Source organism: Pristiophorus japonicus, chromosome 14 (genome assembly GCF_044704955.1).
Source record: "Pristiophorus japonicus isolate sPriJap1 chromosome 14, sPriJap1.hap1, whole genome shotgun sequence".
NCBI lineage: Eukaryota > Metazoa > Chordata > Chondrichthyes > Pristiophoridae > Pristiophorus > Pristiophorus japonicus.
In genome coordinates this window covers 49,301,247-49,321,118 of record NC_091990.1, presented here as the reverse complement: position 1 = coordinate 49,321,118, position 19,872 = coordinate 49,301,247, and the positions used below count along the sequence as shown (strand labels likewise).

At 46.4% G+C, this 19,872-nt stretch overlaps 1 long non-coding RNA gene across 1 annotated transcript; it reads left to right on the top strand.

The window, feature by feature from the left end:
• The first annotated feature begins 2,356 nt into the window (after positions 1-2,356).
• Positions 2,357-6,167, top strand: LOC139279395 (uncharacterized). The gene is made up of 3 exons (XR_011596463.1): positions 2,357-2,389; positions 3,343-3,387; positions 6,146-6,167. It is a non-coding gene; the product is annotated as an uncharacterized lncRNA (long non-coding RNA).
• Positions 6,168-19,872: the final 13,705 nt, after the last annotated feature.

The window sequence follows — 19,872 nt, the reverse complement described above, 5'->3', positions numbered from 1 at the left end:
AAAGTTGTTCAGGCCAGTTTGTTAGATATATTCAAAAGGGAGTTAGATGTGGCCCTTATGGCTAAAGGGATCAAGGGGTATGGAGAGAAAGCAGGAATGGGGTACTGAAGTTGCATGATCAGCCATGATCATATTGAATGACGATGCAGGCTCGAAGGTCCGAATGGCCTATTCCTGCACCTATTTTCTATGTTTTTATGTTTCTATGTAATCAGGAAGACAAATGGAATGTTGGCCTTTATTCAAGGGGGATAGAGTATAAAAGCAGCGAAGTTCCCCTACAACTGTACAGGTATTGGTGAGGCCACAACTTAATACAGTTTTGATCTCCTTATTTAAGGAGGTATATACTTGCATTGGAGGCAGTTCAGACAAGGTTCACTCAGTTGATTCCTGAGATGAAGGGGTTGAAGAAAGGTTGAGCATGTTGGGCCTGTACTCATTGGAGTTCAGAAGAATGGGAGGTGATCTTATTGAGACATATAAGACAATGAGGGGGCTCGACAAGGTAGATGCAGAGAGGATATTTCCACATCGGGGAAACTAAAACTAGGGGGCATAGTCTCAGAATAAGCAGCCACCCTTTTAAAACTGAGATGAGGAGGAATTTCTTCTCTCAGAGGGTTGTAAATCTGTGGAATTCTCTGCCCCAGAGAGCTGTGGAGTCTGGGTCATTGAATATATTTAAGGCGGAGATAGACAGATTTTTGAGCGATAAGGGAGTCAAGGGTTATGGGGAGCGGGCAGGGAAGTGGAGCTGAGCCCATGAACCCATGATCAGATCAGCCATGAACTTATTCAATGCGGGAGCAGGCTCGAGGGGCCAAATGGTCTACTCCTGCTCTTATTTTTTATGTTCTTATGTTTTTATGTGATTTCAGGACATTTGCATAGAAGGCTCTGTAACTTGGGAGCGGGGCCTTTAATAAGGGTGGAGATGCATTCACGTGGAGGAGTCGATAGACGATCGTAAAAAATTGAGGACATTTGTTTCAGCAATGTGTGTAAGTCATAATGTTGTGTAGGCTGCGTATGTAATCATAGGATTATAGATATTTAGGGCACTGAAGGAGGACATTCGACCCATCATGTCTGTGCCTGCCGAAAAAGAGCTATGCAGCCTAAACCCACTTTCCATAGTCCTGTAGGTTACGGCACTTCAAGTGCATATCCAGGTACTTTTTAAAAGTGGGATGAGCGTTTCTGCCTCTACCACCCTTTCAGGCAGTGAGTTCCAGATCTCCACCATCCTCTGGGTGAAAAAATTTATCCTCAACTCCACTCTAATCCTTCTACCAATTGTTTGAAATCTATGCCCCCTGCATATTGACCATTCTGTGAAGGGAAATAGATCCTTCCTATCCACTCTATCAGGGCCCCTCATAATTTTATACACCTCAATCAAGTTCCCCTCAGCCTCCTCTGTTCCCAAGAAAACAACCCCAGCCTATCCAATCTTTCTTCGTAGCTAAAATTCTCCAGTCCTGCTCTTATCCTCGTAAATCTCCTCTGAACCCAGATCGCGCGTGTCCCCAGATGCAAATACGCGGGTCATCATTCTTAGCTTATCATTCACAGGCGGTCCCTCGAAATGAGGATGACTTGCTTCCACACCAAAAAGCGATGAGCTCACAGGTGTTTCAATGAAGGACCCGAACTACATCCTCAAGGGTGGAAGATGCCTGTGCGTGGATTTTTTTAACGTGTGGTGGCCGTTGCACAGCAGCCACCACATGGGCTTGACAGAGCTAGGTCTTGATCCAGTGGCAAGGATTACCCAAGGCGAGTGGAGACCTGCTCTGCTGCACGGACCTAGTGCGCACACATATCACAGTGTGGGCTGGCCCGTGCTGCCCCTGGGCCCCTGGCCCTGAACTCACGCCTCCCCTGGACCCTGATCACGTCCTTCTACAATCTCTCGCCAACAGCACTGCTGGTACCTGGAAGGTCACACTCGTTCTCCGCCCTTGTACTTGCTCTTTTATCTGTTGATGAACAATTCCGCTGAATATGTTCAGTGCTGCATTCTTCATGGAATGAGGCACTAGCAGGCTGATTAAAGCACGAGGTGCAGCTGAGACATTTAATCAGCTTACGGTCCCTGCTCTGCGAACAGTTATGCAAACCGTAATGGAATCCAAGCCCAATTAGGAAATTGCTTTCCATTATCACGTCCTCGGATTCGTAGGGTTGCAGTGATTATTTGAATATTCAAACTAATACTTGCAATCAACTGTTCAAGGCTTATTATTGCATCTCCCGAAATCAAAGCATAATTGCTATCCACCTGAAAGTGTTTTGCAAGAAGGAGTTGGAACAGATTTTGAATCTTAAACCACAGGTTTGCATTGCGATGGTAAACTGAGCTAACCTGAGGAGACAGTTCAAGGTAAGTTTAGCCAGCTAAACCATTGGCTCAGAATAGAAATGTTGCGTTATGATTTATTGTTATCCTAGGATAATTATTAAAAATAAATCATGATACTTTGACAATCACAGTATTGCGATGTTGCATTTATCCTGTCACTCCATGTAAAATTAACTCACTGCCACTGCCATTGCCATGGGACTCGTGTATTAACATATTTTACTATCTCCATATATCACCGTTACTCGGGCTGATAAATTGATCCATCATGCACCCCATTACCACTTTTGCTGATAAATGATCATTTTGACCCATTCCTGTCCCATCAGTCTGTGCAAGAATGATCACTGGGAGAAAGAAAGATGATTGAAAATCAAGGTCCGTTATTAAACGAAATTCAGTACTTGTTTTAATGGCTTCTTTAATGAACTCATCAGTACTTGTTTTGCTACCACTTGACCTGACGAGATATAAATAAAATAAAGCTGTCAATAATGTGAATTCCTGCACACATCCCTCAAACTAATCAGACATGCTTGGTATTTCAAATGATTTTGGAAGCTATACTTTACACACTTTTAATGATCTTGCTTTACTCAAAAACTGTCCCCATGGAAACATCCTTTTCTCTAATGATTGTTGTACGATTCGCAATCAATGTTGCTGCTGTTAAAGAAATTACAACTAAAGTTTTCAGTTAGAGTTTACATAACCCAAGGCTACTGGCAAAGCTGTGTATCACGATAGAAGTAAACACTATTATTCCAGTAATCAATGTATTCAAACATCTTTTGTTATTGTAATATTAACTCTGAACTATTAAATTAGACAGTCATACATAAAAATATAATTTTAATATTTCACAAGTGCTTGCTGTGTTAATTTGTTTTTCTTCCTATTCTCTCGCCTTCAAGTGATTTTAATGTTCTATCTATTTATTCCAACCGCTCCGCCATGTTTGGCCTTGAAAAAAGAGGGTTGAAGTGCAAGCCTTCAGGTCTGCCCTGCAAGTAGTTCAAGTGAGTATCATTGAATGGTGCCTTCCTGCATTGGTGACCCTTCCTTGTCGTGTTGCGATGGCCTGATGACAGGACCCATTATACAGTGCAGTCATATGTGGATGGGAAGATATTCCTGATAAAGCAGATGACCTGAGGGACAGATGTGTGTTTCTCACAAGGCACCACACATCACATCAAAATGAGATACTGACCAAGAGAGGGTGAATAATGTGAGTGTATTTACAAGTGCATATTACAAAGGTTACATAACATTATAACATTTAGGAACATTCCCACCACCAATACCCACCCCTCTACCCGGCACCACCACCTCTCTTCCCCCCCCCCCCCCCGCCCCTGAAGCAATGCCCAAGCTCCTCTTCCTCGCCCCGCCTACATCACGGCATCCTGCTCCCCTGCCCCTCATGCCTCTGGTTGACGAGGTTGTGCAGGAGGGCAGCGGGATCTCTGCAGACGTGTGCGTCTTGGTGAGAAGGTAGGGGGCGTGACTGAAGGTGCCAGGATCTCCTGCTCCTCCGGATCTGTCTGCCTTGAGGGTGTGGGCTCGAGGGCTTGCACGAAGTGCCCAAATGCCATCGCTTGCCTCATCGCCTCAATGGACTCAGTTGTGCGCTCCAACACAGTGATGAGCCGGTCCATCCTGTCATCATGGTACTGAGTGAAGGTGGCCATGCTGCCAGCTATCCCAGCCATGGTCTGGAACATATTGCGACCTATGTCCATGGTCGTCTTCGATAGCTGGACCATCTCCTGAATAGCAGAGAGCCGTGCTGCTTCCTCAGCTGGTTGCCCGGTCCTGGTGGGTTCAGGCGCTTTGGTTGCCTTTGTGCCACGGCCTCTGTGCTTGGAAGCGCTTGTTAGTGTGGAGTCCATCCCAAACCCCAGGATCTCGGAGCCAGATGCTGAGGTTCTCCCGACAGTTGTCACACATGGCAGGAGGCTGGTCTCATCCTCTTCCAGCTCCTCGACTTCAAGGGGTTCAAACACGGGCCCTCCTCCCTCCTCTCTCTCGTCTTCTTCGTGGCTCTGGGTGGCTGGGGTGGGAGCGGTGGATATGGGTGATCTGGGGGTGGGGTGAAGGAAGGGGCCGCTGTGTTGGGCTGGGGGCAATGTTGGGATGGGAGACAATGAGGTCTGACTGCTCCTTTGAATGCCAGATGGTGTGCCTTGATTCATGCTGTTCGACATCATCTGCAAGTAGAGACAACATTTCAGTCTGTGGGGGGGGTGAGGGGTGGTGCTGGCCAAGCTGACATGTAAGCTGTGCCATCTCATGTTGTGCCAGCAAGGAGTTCCATCTCTACATGGGCACACCAATAATGGGCGACAAAGTGTGCGTTAAACCGTGATTGCCTCACCATTACATGACCTTTCAGGCCATGAGCGTGGCTCACACTGGAGGTTAGTATAACCTTCCCATGCTGTAGCACAGGATCTGAATCAACCGTTGTGGTTACACGGCGACGGTCACCCACCAATGCCAACGCACGCTCCTCCAGGCTGCTCAATTCGACCACCTCTGCTGCTCCCCCCTCCCGTCCCACTCAGGCTTGCTGCCTGGGATGTATTTTTCATCTGCACAAAGAAACGTTGCAGCTTTTAGCCCCTTTACTCGAGTAGAGCGCTTACTTTGGGAGTCTCATGTCAGGCATGTGAACAATGTGGCCTGCCCAGCGGAGCTGATCAAGTGTGGTCAGTGCTTCAATGCTGGGGATGTAGGCCTGATCGAGGACACTAATGTTGGTGCGTCTGTCCTCCCTGGAGATTTGTAGGATCTTGCTGTGACATCGTTGGTGGTATTTGTCCAGCGACTTGGGGTGCCTACTGTACATGGTCTATGTCTCTGAGCCATACAGGAGGGCGGGTATTACTACAGCCCTGTAGACCATGAGCTTGGTGGCAGATGTGAGGGCCTGGACTTCGAACACTCTTTTCCTCAGGTGGCCGAAGGCTGCACTGGCGCACTGACAAATGAGGCAAAGGTGGGCAGAGGAAATGTTACAAGGACACCCTCAAAGCCTCCCTGATAAAATGCAACATCTCCACCAACACCTGGGAGACCCTGGCCAAAGAACGCCCTAAGTGGATGAAGTGCATCCGGGAGGGCGCTGAGCACTTCGAGTCTCAACGCCGAGAGCATGAAAAAATCAAGCACGGGCAGTGGAAAGAGTGTGCAGCAAATCGGTCCTTTTCCCTCAATGACTATCTGTCCCATCTGTGACAGGGAATGTGATTCTCATATTGGACTGTTCAGTCACCTAAGGACTCACTTTAAGAGTGGAAGCAAATCTTCCTCGATTCCGAGGGACTGCCTATGATGATGATGATGCCCCCCCCCCCCATACACATTCCCACACACACACACACATCTAGCGCTGAACCTTTTTGGAGTTGGACAGGAAGGGCGCGCTAAATTTGTACTCACTCTTGCTGCCGCCACCAAATCGTTCAAACGTTTCCTGCATTGGTCTCCATCCCACTCAATGTTGCCCATTGAGGACACGGCCTCACCAATCTCCCTCTAAATGCATCTGTATTGGGGTGGTGGAGGCTTTCCACGACCATCCCGGGTGAGGTCTTTATACCTGCGCTCCACCTCCAATACTAGCTCATCCATTAAACCAGGGAGCTTTGGGCCTGCTTTTGGCAGTCTTTATTGAAGCTTTCTTCCTTCTCATCCTTAATGATTAAAGGAATGGCTGCTGAAGACTTTGTGAATCTCAATTTACAACACACTCCCCTCTCCAACTTGTAGGTGCCTTTAAACGCATGCGCAGATGTCCCATGGGCCTCAAACGTGGACAAACTGATGTCAGGTGTGTGAAAAGACTACAAAAAAAAATCTCACGCATGCACTTTGCAAGGCCTCCAAAGTTCTCCGATTCGAGAGGACTGCACCTGCGGACCACTGATGCCACCGCCCGCTAACGCCCGCTCCCGTGCACCGACTCCTGCTGCCTGCCACTGCTGTTGCCGCCCACACAACTTCGCCGAAGCTGGCTCCTGACGGGACCCACCGACAGCAGATGCCAAAAAGGTAGGTGCCTCCCGGGGACCGCAGAAAAATGGGGTTGCCTTAATTTCGGGTTCTCTCTCCTTCACTCCTGTTGAGAAATGTTTGCCACTGATGATTAAACGCAGTCAGGCTTCTGCAACTCACCCATGATGATGTAAGGGTTACAGTTTGCATACATGAGGAAATTAAGTGCTGACACTTATGAGGCTATGCATTGTTCTATTGTTCAATGTAAAGGTTAAACTGGTGATAGTTTAAGTTCTTTGTCACTGTCTTATTGAGCTTTTGTGTCCAATATACCCCTCGTGACCTAAAAAACAGATGGTGCGTGGAGAAAGCACAGGAGATCCAGCAGTTAGCCGACAACCACAATGTGCATGGATTCTTCAGCGCAGTCAAGACCACCTACGGCCCAAGCACCCAAGGTCCTACCCCATTGCTAGCCCAGAACGGTGAGGTACTCATCAAGGACAGAGAGGCAGTCAGTGCCCATTGGAAGTAACATTTCAAAGATCTCCTTAACCGAGACTCTGTCTTTGATGCGAGTATCCTCGAGTCCATCCCGCAGCATGCTACCCACCACCACCTCAGCACAACTCCAGCCTGGCATGAGGTAGAAAAGGCCATCCGCCAGCTGAAGAATAACAAGGCAACAAGAGCAGATGGAATTCCTGCAGAAGCACTAAAACATGGCGGAGAAGCAATATTGGCATGAATACATGAACTCATTTCTCTTATCTGGAAGGAGCAGAGTATGCCAGGAGATTTCAGAGACGCCTTAATCGTGACCATCTTCAAAAAAGGGGACAAGTCCGACTGCGGTAACTACAGAGGAATCTCCCTGCTGTCGGCCACAGGAAAAGTCATCACAAGAAGCCTCCTCAATCGTCTTCCCCCTGTGGCTGAAGAGCTCCTCCCAGAGTTGCAATACGGATTCTGTCCACCAAGGGATACATCGGACATGATCTTCACCACGCGACAACTACAAGAGAATCTTGGGATCAGCACCAACCCTTGTACATGGCCTTCTTTGACTTCACAAATGCCTTTGACACTGCCAACCATGTGGGATTATGTAGCGTCCTCCTCCGTTTTGGCTGCCCTCAAAAATTTGTCACCATCCTCCGTCTGCTCCACGATGACATGCAAGCCGTGATCCTGACCAACGGATCCAACACGGACCCAACCCACGTCCGGAACGGGGTCAAGCAAGGCTGCGTCATCACACCAATGCTCTTCTTGATCGGAGTGGAGCTAAATTATCGAACAAATGGGAATCTGTTCAACCTCTGCCGCCTCCAGGTGAGGTCCAAGGTCATCCTATCCTCTGTCATTGAACTGCAGAATGCAGACGATGCTTGTGCCTACGCACACTCAGAGGTCAAACTCCAAGCCATCATCAACACATTCATTCACTGAGGGCATACGAGAACATGGGCCTGACACTAAGCATCCGTAAGACAAAGGTCCTCGAACAACCTGACCCCACCACACAGCATTGCCCCCTGATTATCAAAATCCACATGAGGCCCAGGACAACGTAGACCAACTTCAATACCTCGCGAGCCTACTGTCAGCAAGAGCAGCCATTGACAAGAAGGTCCAACACCACCTCCAGTGTGCCAGCGCAGCCTTCCGTCCCCTGAGGAAGAGAGTGTTTGAAGAACAGGACTTCAAACCTGGCACCAAGCTTATAGTCTACAGGACAGTAGTGAGACCCACCCTCATAGATATCTCAGAGACATGAACTATATACAGCAGACACCTAAAAACACTGGAGATGTACCATCAGCACTGTCTCCGCAAGATCCTGCAAATCTATTGTCAGGATAGACGCACCAATGTCAGTGTCCTCGCTCAGGCCAATATCCCCAGCATCGAAGCATTGACCATGCTCGATCAGCTCCAGTGGGTGGGCCACATCGTCCGCATGCCCTACACGAGGCTCCCAAAGCAAACGCTTTACATGGCAAGCAAGCCCCAGCTGGGCAGAGGAAACGCTTCAAGGACACCCTCAAAGCCTTCTTGATAAAGTGCAACATCCCCACCGACACCTGGGAATCCCTGGCCCATGACCATCCAAAGTGGTGGAAGAGCATCCAGGAGGGCGCTGAGCACCTCGAGTCCCATCGCCGAGAGCATGCAGAAATGAAGCGGAGGCAACGGAAGGAGTGTGCGTCATCCCAGGCTCCCTACCCACCCCTTCCTTCAACCACTGTCTGCCCCACCTGTGTCAGAGACTGTAGTTCCTGCATTAGACTCTTCAGTCATCTAAGAACTCGCTTTTAGAGTGGAAGCAAGTCATCCTCAACTCCGAGGGACTGCCTAGGATGATGATGATGATATGAAGAGGGGGCAGAGGAGATTTACCAGATTGGTACCAGGGATGAGGGACTTTAGTTATGTAGAGAGACTAGAGAAGCTAGGATTATTCTCCTCAGAGCAGAGAAATTTAATGGAGATTTATCCGAGGTGTTAAAAATTATCAGGAGTTTTGATAGAGTAAATAAGGAGAAACTGTTTCCACTGATGGGTGGGTCGGTAACCAGAGGATAGAGATTTAAAATAAATTACATAAAATCCAGGGGGAAATTAAAGAGAAAGTTACTAAAATAGCGACTTGTTATGATCTGGAATGCAATGCTTGAAGGGCGGTGGAAGCAGATTCAATAGTAATGTTCAAAAGGGAATTGAACATACACTTGTAAACAAGAATTTTACAGGGTTCTGAAGAAAGATCAGGGGAGTAGGACTAATTGGAAAGCTCTTTCAAAGAACCAGCACAGACACTGTTGTGTATGCAGACTTTGGATGTACTTTCTGTGTAGTTACTGTGTGGTTGCATAATATGGAGACTTGTTTACCTGATGTACTGTCAATAAGGTTTACACTGTGTGTATACATGCTGGCACCACTAGAGGGTACAACTGGTGGAGACCGGGGGTTTCCTGCCCTGCTGGCAGGGTCCAGTATAAAAGGCTGCATACCATGCTTGCGCCTCACTCTGGAGTTTGGAATAAAGGACCAAAAGTTTATGTATAACACATTGCCTTGTGGAGTCATTCATAAGTACATTATGGATAGACACGATGGGCCAAATGGCTCCTTCTGTGCTGTATGATTCTATATTCTGTTCCAAAATCATCGCGCGTCAAAGATCCGTGTCACATGGCTTTCCCAATTAGCAGTGGGGCATTGTACTGCCATAATTCAGTAACATTCGTCTACAAGCAATAACAAAAATAAGTTTCTGTGAATTGAAAACTATAAACTCAAGCTCAAAATTATGACTATAAAGTATTTAGAAGTTACCACAAGGCTCAAGAGCTGTTTCAAAAAGCAGCTTCCTCCACCCTCAGTCTATAGCTGGTAGCTGATATCCTCGTTATCAGAGCGGAGATCAATTGGTTTGAAGGTGCAGTGTCGTGTGCTTGCCCTCTTATTTAGGGGGTCCAAACTCCTGATCGGTCTCAAATCAAACATATTCCTGTGTAGATTTCAGTATTTCCCTGGTCATCACTAGAGGCCGAGGACGGAATTTTCTGAGGTAAGAGTGTGTGGGTTGGAGATGTGGAGGAGGGAAGTGAACCCCGACCCCAACCGACCTCCAAGCCACCCACTTTCACCTTTGCACTCAGGCAGGACGGAGGGGCGAACTGCCAACCCACTGCCAAGAGGCGGGTTGGCAATTTACATATGAAAATGAGGCCTGAAGCCTTCACTGTGATCTGCTTTGCAGGTTTTACTCGAGGTGGCCGAGGATCCCAGGACTTGGGATTCCTGGTGGCTGCGATGAGGCAGCCTCAGCCATAGGCAGCAATCCTTGCAGGCCAGGAGGAGCGGGCTTGGACCCCCTGCCCCATGGAACCCCACCGCTATCCTGGGCCCAGCACTTACCTGTTACTGCGGCCTCCTTCTCGGAATTCCTTGCACCACCGGAAGCCAGCCAAACAATCAGGCCGACTTTCGGGTGGACAACCCGCCTTTTCCATCGCACGCATGCTGTGGAGTTAAAACCCTTCCCGGTTTCCTGTCAAAATCCAGCCCCCAAACTCTGAGAAAGTACAGAAGCGTTACAATTGCAGTGTTACTTTGCTGAACGACAAATGCAGCCTGCTCCATCACAGTAAATGCTGAATAGCACACTCCCCTCCTGAATCATGTCCAGCTTACTGCTTCTACTGAGGAAGGATGGCTGCTGGAGAGAGCTAATAATTTTCTCTTCAATTGTTGGCCCCTTCTGAAGATGCTGATTCATATTCTAATTCATCTAATTGGGTCACAAAAAAAATCTGTTTTCATTTTTCTATATTAAGTTGAACCTTTTGAGTTAATCATAGAAGGAAATGGGTGATTTATTTGACAGGAGTATTTATTAAAAAGCATATAATTATTTGAAGTAAATATCTGTAACCTTGAAAGTCCCTTTTAAGAGAGATGGTGTGATCACACATGGTGAGGGGTTACTCTGGAGATCATTCTTTATAATTACATTTCTGGCTTTAGTACCAATAGTAAATAGTGGAAATCTTCTTTCAATGTTGTGTCCAATTTTCCAGACAGGCTTACATAGAACCCACAGCACAGAAACAGGCCATTCGGCCCAACAGGTCTACGCCGATATTAATGCTCTATGGAAACCTCCTCCCACCCCTCTTCATCTAACCCTAACAGCATATCCTTCTATTCCTTTCTCCCTCATGTGTTTATCTAGCTTCCCCTTGTCATGTATGTATGCTTGGAATTACTAGCCACCAGGTGGCGCGTCTATCGGAGGTCAATGGGCTGTGCACACTGGTATGCAGGTCAGTTATAAAAGGCAAGCCATCATGAAATGTGATCACTTTGGGCCCTAATAAAGCAGAGCCAGGTTTGTGCCTGTGTTAGTTTACAGTATTCAGTCTATCGAGTTATTACATGCATAACATTTGATGACGAGGTAACTTAAGAATCTTTGCATGCAAAATTGAGCACAATTGGAATTTTGGAGAGATTTGTTAGGGAGAGAACTGGACAGATTTTGTATCTCGCTTGGACCAGTACTTCGTGGCAAACAAAATGGAGAAACCCACTGACACAGTTAGGCGCAGGGCGGTCTTCCTCACGGTTTGCGGTCCGAAAATCTATGGACTCATAAAGAATCTTCTCTTGACTGCAAGTCCAATGGACAAGGACTATGAGGAATTGTGTGCTCTGGTACATGACCATCTCAAACCAGAAGAAGGCATCATCATCTCACAATATCGATTTTACACGCACGTTCGTTCTGAGGGCCAGGATGTGTCGGAATTCGTTGCCAACCTAAGACATCTAGCTGGACGATGTAAGTTTGAAAACGTGTTGGGAGACATACTGCGGGACTTCTTTGTAAACGGCATCAACCACGAGGTGATCCTGCGTAAACTACTGTTGGCAGAAACGCTGGACTTGAGCAAGGCCATCACGATTGCCCAGGCATGCATGACAACGGACAAAGACTTAAAGCAGATATCGGAAAATCGGAACTCGGCAAGTACTGTAAACAAGATTGTATCGTCGTTTGGCAGAGCTGCATATGGCAGGGCCTACTTGACTGCATATGTGAAATCTGTGGCTGCTCAAAGTCCGCCAACGGGAATTAATCCGATTTCACCGTGTTGGTGTTGTAGGGGCAATCATCGGCCTCATTAGTGACAGTTTAAATAGTACATTTGTAAAGGCTGTTTGAGACTGGGGCACCTCCAGCGCATGTGTCCGCAACTGAGCAAGCGTGCTGCGATACACCACATGGAGGATGATGACCAGTATAGCACGGATCCGGATATGCAATCCGAGATACCAGAGGAGGAAGTGTATGGATTGTATTCATTCCTAACAAAGAGCCAACCGATAATGATTAATGTGAAACTTAACGGTGTGCTGCTACCGATGGAATTGGACACAGGTGCGAGTCAATCAATAATGAGCCAGAGAACATTTGACAAGCTGTGGGATGCTAAGGCTGTGAGGCCAGTCAATGCCAAGTTGCGTACGTACACTAAAGAACTCATAATGGTGATTGGCAGTGCAGTAGTCAATGTGTCATATGATGGTACAGTTCATGATTTACCGTTATGGATTGTTCCAGGCAATGGTCCAATGTTGTATGTCAGGAATTGGCTAGAAAAACTCAAATGGAATTGGAATGATATCAAAACTGTGTCATAGGGATGATATTCCATGTGCTTAAGTGCTGTGCAAGTTCCCCTCGCTGTTTGAACCAGGCATTGGCAAATTCACGGGAGCCAAGGTGCAGATCCACCTGGTCTCGGATGCAAGACCCATCCATCATAAAGTTTGAGCAGTTCCGTACATGATGAGGGTGAAGGTCGAATCAAACTGGACAGACTCCAGCATGAAGAAGTCATATCACTAGTCGAATTTAACAAATGGGCCAGTCCCATTGTTCTTGTGTTGAAGAACGATGGCACTGTCAGGGTTTGTGGAGACTACAAGGTTACGATCAACCGAGTTTCGAAACAGGATCAATACACGTTACCGAAAGCTGATGACCTGTTTGCAAAGCTAGCCGGAGGGAAGTCGTTCACTAAACTGGATCTGACGTCGGCCTACATGACACAGGAGCTGGTTGCGATGTCGAAGAAACTTACTTGCATCAACACTCATAAAGGACTGTTTATCTACAACAGGTGTCCTTTCGGAATTCGCTCGGCTGCAGCCATATTTCAGAGGAACATGGAGAGTCAACTGAAGTCCGTCCCTAGAATCGTCGTGTTCCAAGATGACATCATGGTCACAGGTCGTGACACTGCCGAACATCTGAAGAACCAGGAAGAGGTTCTACATTGTCTGGACAAAGTGGGACTCAGACTGAAACGTTCGAAGTGCGTCTTCATGGCACCGGAAGTCGAATTCCTGGGGAGGAAAATTGTTACTGACGGCATCAGGCCGACGGACTCGAAAACCAAAGCCATCAAAAATGCACCCAAGCCTCAGAATGTGATGGAACTGCGTTTGTTCCTTGGTCTACTCAATTACTTCGATAATTTCCTACCTAGATTGAGCACTTTATTAGAGCCACTGCACATGCTGCTAAGAAAAGGCGACAACTAGATTTGGGCTGCATCTCAAGACAGAGCTTTTGAGAAAGCTACTAATCTGCTTTGTTCTAACAAGCTGCTGGTACATTATGATCCGTGTAAGCATCTAGTATTGGCCAGTGATGTTTTGTCATATGGAGTTGGTTGCGTGCTCCAACAAACTAATGAGTCGGGTAAACTACTACCTGTGCGTATGCTTCAAAAAGTTTGTCAAAGGCAGAAAGAGCCTACAGCATGGTAGAAAAAGAAGCATTAGCCTGTGTGTATGGGGTTAAAAAGGTGCATAAGTACCTGTTTGGTCTACGGTTTGAACTGGAAACAGACCACAAGCCACTCATTTCATTGTTTGCGGAAAACAAAGGTATCAATACCAATGCATTGTCTCGCATCCAGAGGTGGGCACTGACATTATCTGCCTATGATTATGTCATTTGTCATAGACCTGGCACCGAGAATTGTGCCGATGCACTGAGCCATTTGCCTTTGCCCACATCAGAGATGGAGACTCCCACAACCTGCAGACCTACTGTTAGTCATGGATGCTTTTGAAAGTGAAGGAACCCCTGTCATGGCTCAACAAATTAAGATCTGAACCAGCCAGGACCCGATATTATCAGTTATGAAATGTTGTGTCCTTAGTGGTGATTGGTCTGCCATAACTAAGCAAATGGATAATGAGACCAAACCTTTCAACCGCCGCAAAGACGAACTATCCATTCAGTCAGATTTTTTTACTGTGGGGTAATCATGTTGTTATGCCTAAGAAAGGCAGAGAGAAATTTGTACATGACCTACATAGCACTCATCCTGGTATTGTCATGATGAAAGCTATTGCCAGGACTCATGTATGGTGGCCTGGAATTGACTCTGATCTGGAATCATGTGTGCATCAGTGCAACACTTGCCTGCAGCTAAGTAAAGCACCAGCAGAATTGCCACTGAGTCTGTGGTCGTGGCTATCTAAACCTTGGTCCAGGGTCCACATCGACTTTGCAGGTCCCTTCCTGGGAAAGATGCTTTAGTTGTGGTGGATGCATATTCCAAGTGGATAGAATCATGTCATCCAGTACATCCACAGCTACCATTGAGAGTCTTTGTGTCACGTTTGCCTCTCATGGTCTGCCCGACTTCGTTGTAAGCGACAACGGACCTTGCTTCACTAGTCTGGAGTTTTAAGAATTCAAAAAACTCAATAGTATCAAACATGTGCGGTCAGCACCATTCAAACCCGCATCTAATGGTCAAGCACAGCATGTTGTCCAAACCATCAAGCAGAGTAAGAAACGTGTAATTCAAGGGTCACTGCAGACTCGCTTGCCATGCATATTGCTTAGTTACAGGACAAGACCCCACACGCTTACCAGGGTCCCCCTTGCTGAACTATTGATGAAGAGAGGTCTCAAGACCAAGCTCTCTCTTGTCCACCCTGACTTGAACGATCATGTTGAATACAGACGTCAAAGTCAGCAGTGGTATCATGATCGCGCTGCTGTATCATCCGACATTTCTGTTAACGATCCTGTGTATGTACTAAATTATGGTCAAGGTCCCAAGTGGTTCGCTGGTACTGTTACGGCCAAGGAGGGTAACAGAGTGTTTATCGTCAAGCTCAAGAATGGGAAAACATGCAGGAAACATGTTGATCAGATAAAGCTGCGGCACATGGATGAACCGGAACAGTCTGAGGAAGACACAATCAGTGACCAACCAACATACCCTCAATCATCAGAGGACTCCGTTGTCATCAATAAATCTGGACCTTCGATCCTTGACATGGTCATTGCCACTCCCATCAGATTGGCTACTCAGCCCCCAGTCATAACAGACTCAGAACACTCACCCATGGCTGGAGTTAAACTGAGATGATCAACTTGGAAGCGGAAAGCCCCAGAGCATCTCCATTTGTAAAAATATCTTAAAGGGGGATATTGTCATGTATGTATGCTTGGGGTTACTAGCCACCAGGTGGCGTGACTATTGGAGGTCATTTGGCTGTGTGCACTGGTGTGCAGACCAGGTGTAAAAGATAAGCCATCATGTAATGTGATCACTTTGGGCCCTAATAAAGCAGAGCCAGGTTTGTGCCTGTGTCAGTTTACAGTATTCAGCCTATCAAGTTATTACATGCATAAAATCCCTTAAATGCATCTATGCTGTTGACCTCAACTACTCCTTGTGGTAGAGAGTTCCACTCTTTGGGTAAAGAAGTTTCTCCTGAATTTCTTATTGTATTTATTTGTGACTATCTTATATTTATGACCTCTGGTTGTGGAAAAAAACCTCTATCAAGTCATCCCTTAGTCTTTTCTGGAGAAAAGAGCCCCAACCGCTTCAATCCTTCCTAGTAGTTACACCATCTGATTAGAGTCAGGATTCCACTGATTTACCCCTTCCTCCTGCACATTATGAAGTCTGCTATCTTAGAGCAATTAACCGTGGGATTTTTTGGGTTTGATTCTTTCAGATAGCTAGCTGGAGCACCCTGGGAACAAGCATTTCTTAGAGAATCTTCTCTTCAGTGACATCATAAATGGGAATTCCGAGTGACTGTCAGTTCAAAGTGCAGCTTCGTCAGGTCATGACATTGTGGTGTCAGTCAGACTCAGCTGGTAATACTCTCTGCCTCGATGTTAGAAAGTTGTCAGTTGAAGCCCCACTCCAGGACTCGAGCATATAATAAGCTGTCACTTCAGTTGGAGGTACATTTTAAGTCTTTTCTACCCTCCTTAGTCTAGATTCCATCCAGCTTCCATATTTTAGATAATTTTGATAGACGAGCCTTAACTCCCTATGCTTTGTAGAGTTTCTTCACTAGCCCTGATATAAAGGTCACTATCTGTAACTTGCTTAGGGTAACAAATTGAAAAATATTTGTGTTCATTATTTTACTTACTGGAATGATCATGTGACTCCGCAGTTGAACTTACTTAAACACCCTGAAACAATTGCCTGAATTTGAATAACTGATGGCTAAATTCAAAAAGGAGCTGTCATTCATGTACATCGTGGAATTCCAGGCCGGGCCGCTGCACGGGGCGAAGGAGAGGCAAGAGTTCGTAGAGGGATGTGATCGGGGCCCAGGAGAGGCGTGAGTTCAGGGCCCAGGAGAGGCGAAGGCCCAGGGGCAGCATGGGCCAGCCCACACTGCGATATGTGTGCGCATTAGGTCCGTGCAGCAGAGCTGGTCTCCAGTCATCTTGGTTAATCCTTGCCACTTGACCAAAACCTAGCTCTGTCAAGCCCATGTGGTGGCTGGGGTGTAACGGCCACCAGACATTAAAAAAATCCACGCACAGACATCTTCGACACTTCAGCATGTAGTTCGGGATCCGGAATATTAGGTCCTTCATTGAAACACCTGTGAACTCATCCTTTTTCGGCGTGGAAGCAAGTCATCCTCGATACAAGGGACTGCCTATGATGATACTGATGAGGACATAATGGAACTAATCACACAGCATTGTATCTGTTTGGATTATGTGGCTTATTTCTTTTCTTAAGCCTATAAACTTGGAGACAACTGAACTTCACAACCTTTGTATCGATTTAGACTGAAGTTGGGGGACCAAAATTTTCCCTTTCTATAAGACCCCGTGGCCACCTGAAAGCAGAGGCTATGGGGCAGTGCGGAATGGCCGTCGAGTCTCCAAGGAGGGGTCGCCATGTTTTTAATTGCCCTTCCTCAAGTTTGGAGCGGTGTAGGGGACGGCTCCGGCCATTTTCCCACCACAGTTTACACACGCCGATCGCTTATCGACCGGTGGCGACCCCCTTCCCGAAATTACCCTGCGGGAAATTGCCCCTTTCCCGGAATTGTTGCTGCCTATGTGTGGCTTGGTGGCGCAGCCGCCCTTAAAGGGGAGGTGGCACTACCATTGATGCCATGTTATTTTTTTTTCTCGGCCAACAGCCAGGTTGGGCCAACAATTATGACCGCGGGTTCGGATGGACTGCCAATAGGCAGCCTGGCACCCCCTCTTGGGTGCCAGGCCACTGGCCCGGCCAAAACTCTCCCGAACGGCCCAGTGTTTGCCACTAAAGTGGATTCAGAGTTCGCAGCTGCCCTGCCCTTTTATTGATGGGGAGGGGCGTTGTGACGCGCCAGAGTGATGACGTCATCAATGCCGCGCTGATGACTTCGAGCGTCAGCTACTTCGCCCCGCCCCTACTTCCACCCCGTTAGTGACAGCCACACCCCCATTCTTGCCCCGATGATGAGGCCACTTCCGCCCTGCTCCAAAAAAGGACAAAGTGCTAAATTCCTCCGGTTTGGACGCCCCATGCAAGAGCAGTAGATGCGACTCGTTTTGGGCAGTGGTCAATTTTGGCCCCTGGGATTTTAACAGCAGTTGGCTTTTAAACTCTGTTCGGGTAATTTGGTGAGAATGTAAAATGGGCGATATACATCTCTCCTGATTTTCATTTCCATTGACGTGAATGATAAGGTAAATTAGGTTGGTGTTAAAATGTTAAAATGACCCTTCCTCATGTATTATGTAGATTGAAAAGGACAGCCATCAAACCAAAAAACTTGGCAAATATATTTAATTTTTTGCCACAGTTGGGATGGATGAGAGAGATGGACTGAATGACCTCGCTCAGCTGTACTTATCGGATCATTGCGAACATGTAAAAGCCTATTGATTGGGTAGCAACTCGATCCTATCAGGAAAAATCGCCACACTACACTTTGACAAATGGTACCTAACAGCAACAATTTTCGAATCAACGAAGAAATAAAATGAACTCGAGAGAAAGATAGTGTAGAAGCTGATGCAAAGCAACACCAACATTTAAAAGTATGGCACAAATTGGACATCTAATTTAACTGTGAAGCAAAAGTGAGAAAAAAAAATCAATGCAAATGTTTGATGGACAATAATAATAGGGGAAGCAATTAAAAGTGTGCAACTTCACAGAAAACTGAGAATAGAATGGGAATCTGTCGTGTTTGATTATTCCAGATGCTGCTGCACAAGCTGTGTTTGTGCACTGCTGTTTCCTATTAAACAGCTCTTTTTATCTCGTTTCAGTACCCATTGGCTGTTTTATTCATTTCATAAAAACACATTTGCATTAGTCTTGATTGCCATTTGCAAATTTGAATGCAAAGCTAAGGCAGGTATGTGTTTCAAAGCATAGCTTATTTCTATTAATCGTGTCTCCCTGGGACTAACAGTTATCATCAGCCTACATTTCAAGTCAGTAAAAAGGAATCCTCAAAGCAAAAAAAAAATCTCTTCAGCTCGGAAAAATCCCCACTGTAAACCTTGGATAAAGTTTAGATTGAAAACCTTTTGACTGGATCAGTGGTAATAGATATGAAGAAAATCTCTTGAGAGTGGAAATAATCTTCAATCTACATCTGTGTTTTTGATCTGTGCAATGTGAGATAAGAACCGAATGGGCTGTAGCTGAGGGCAAATACAGGCTAATCTTCATGAATTAGGCACATTTGCATATTTGCAATTTAATTCTCGACAATCACAGATTTCTTAATAATCGACTCAACAGCCATGTTGGCAGAGTGCCAGGAACAGGTCATGTTCCTGGCCTCTTAGCCAGAGAACAAGAGATAGCAGTCCAAGCTTGCTGAGAACACACTGGTGATGGTTGAGGAGCAAAGCCACAGCCAGTTCATATCGGAAAATTATCCCCACTGAACAAAAGGAACAATAATAAAAGTAATGAAATAAAAATTGTGGGAGTGTGTTCTGACTATACATGCTTATAGCTCAGGTTCTATGTCTTACAACTCAGCGAATCTCCTCTGAACATGCACACAACATCTCTGGCGGTATTGGGGCATGAAGCCGGAGATGGGACAATGATCATTGTGCCAATCTTTGGACTCAATTTTGCCCAAAGCCGTTTATTGGCATATTGCCAGAGTTACACCCGTTTTTCAAGGCCACAACGGCTCCAAAAATAAATGTGTCAAGTTTCCCCACGCTATTTTTTTTAATTGATGCTGCGCAACCTGTCTTGTAGCCTCGGGGCCTAATGTCTATGTCAAAAAAATGATACAGTCCCTTCTGCGCATGTGCGGGAAAAAAAATATGTTTTTAACTTGACTCCTACGGGCACGCATGCGCAATACAGCTCCCGATCTGCAATCAGCCATTTTTAAACGGCCAGTTGTGTGTGTGAGAACTGTAATTATCATTGGAAAAATTGGAGCTGCAATTCAAGATGCAAGGACCAAGAATTTCTTACAGGATGAAGTGGAGGCACTGGTTAATGTGATTGAGGGCAGATGGCAGGAGCTGGACAGCAGCAGAGACACATAAAACTTCCACCCAAGAGAAATGAAGAAATGCTGGAACCAAGTGCAGAAGATTACTGTCCAATGGTGACCACCCTGAGGATAGGAGGCCAGCGCAAAAA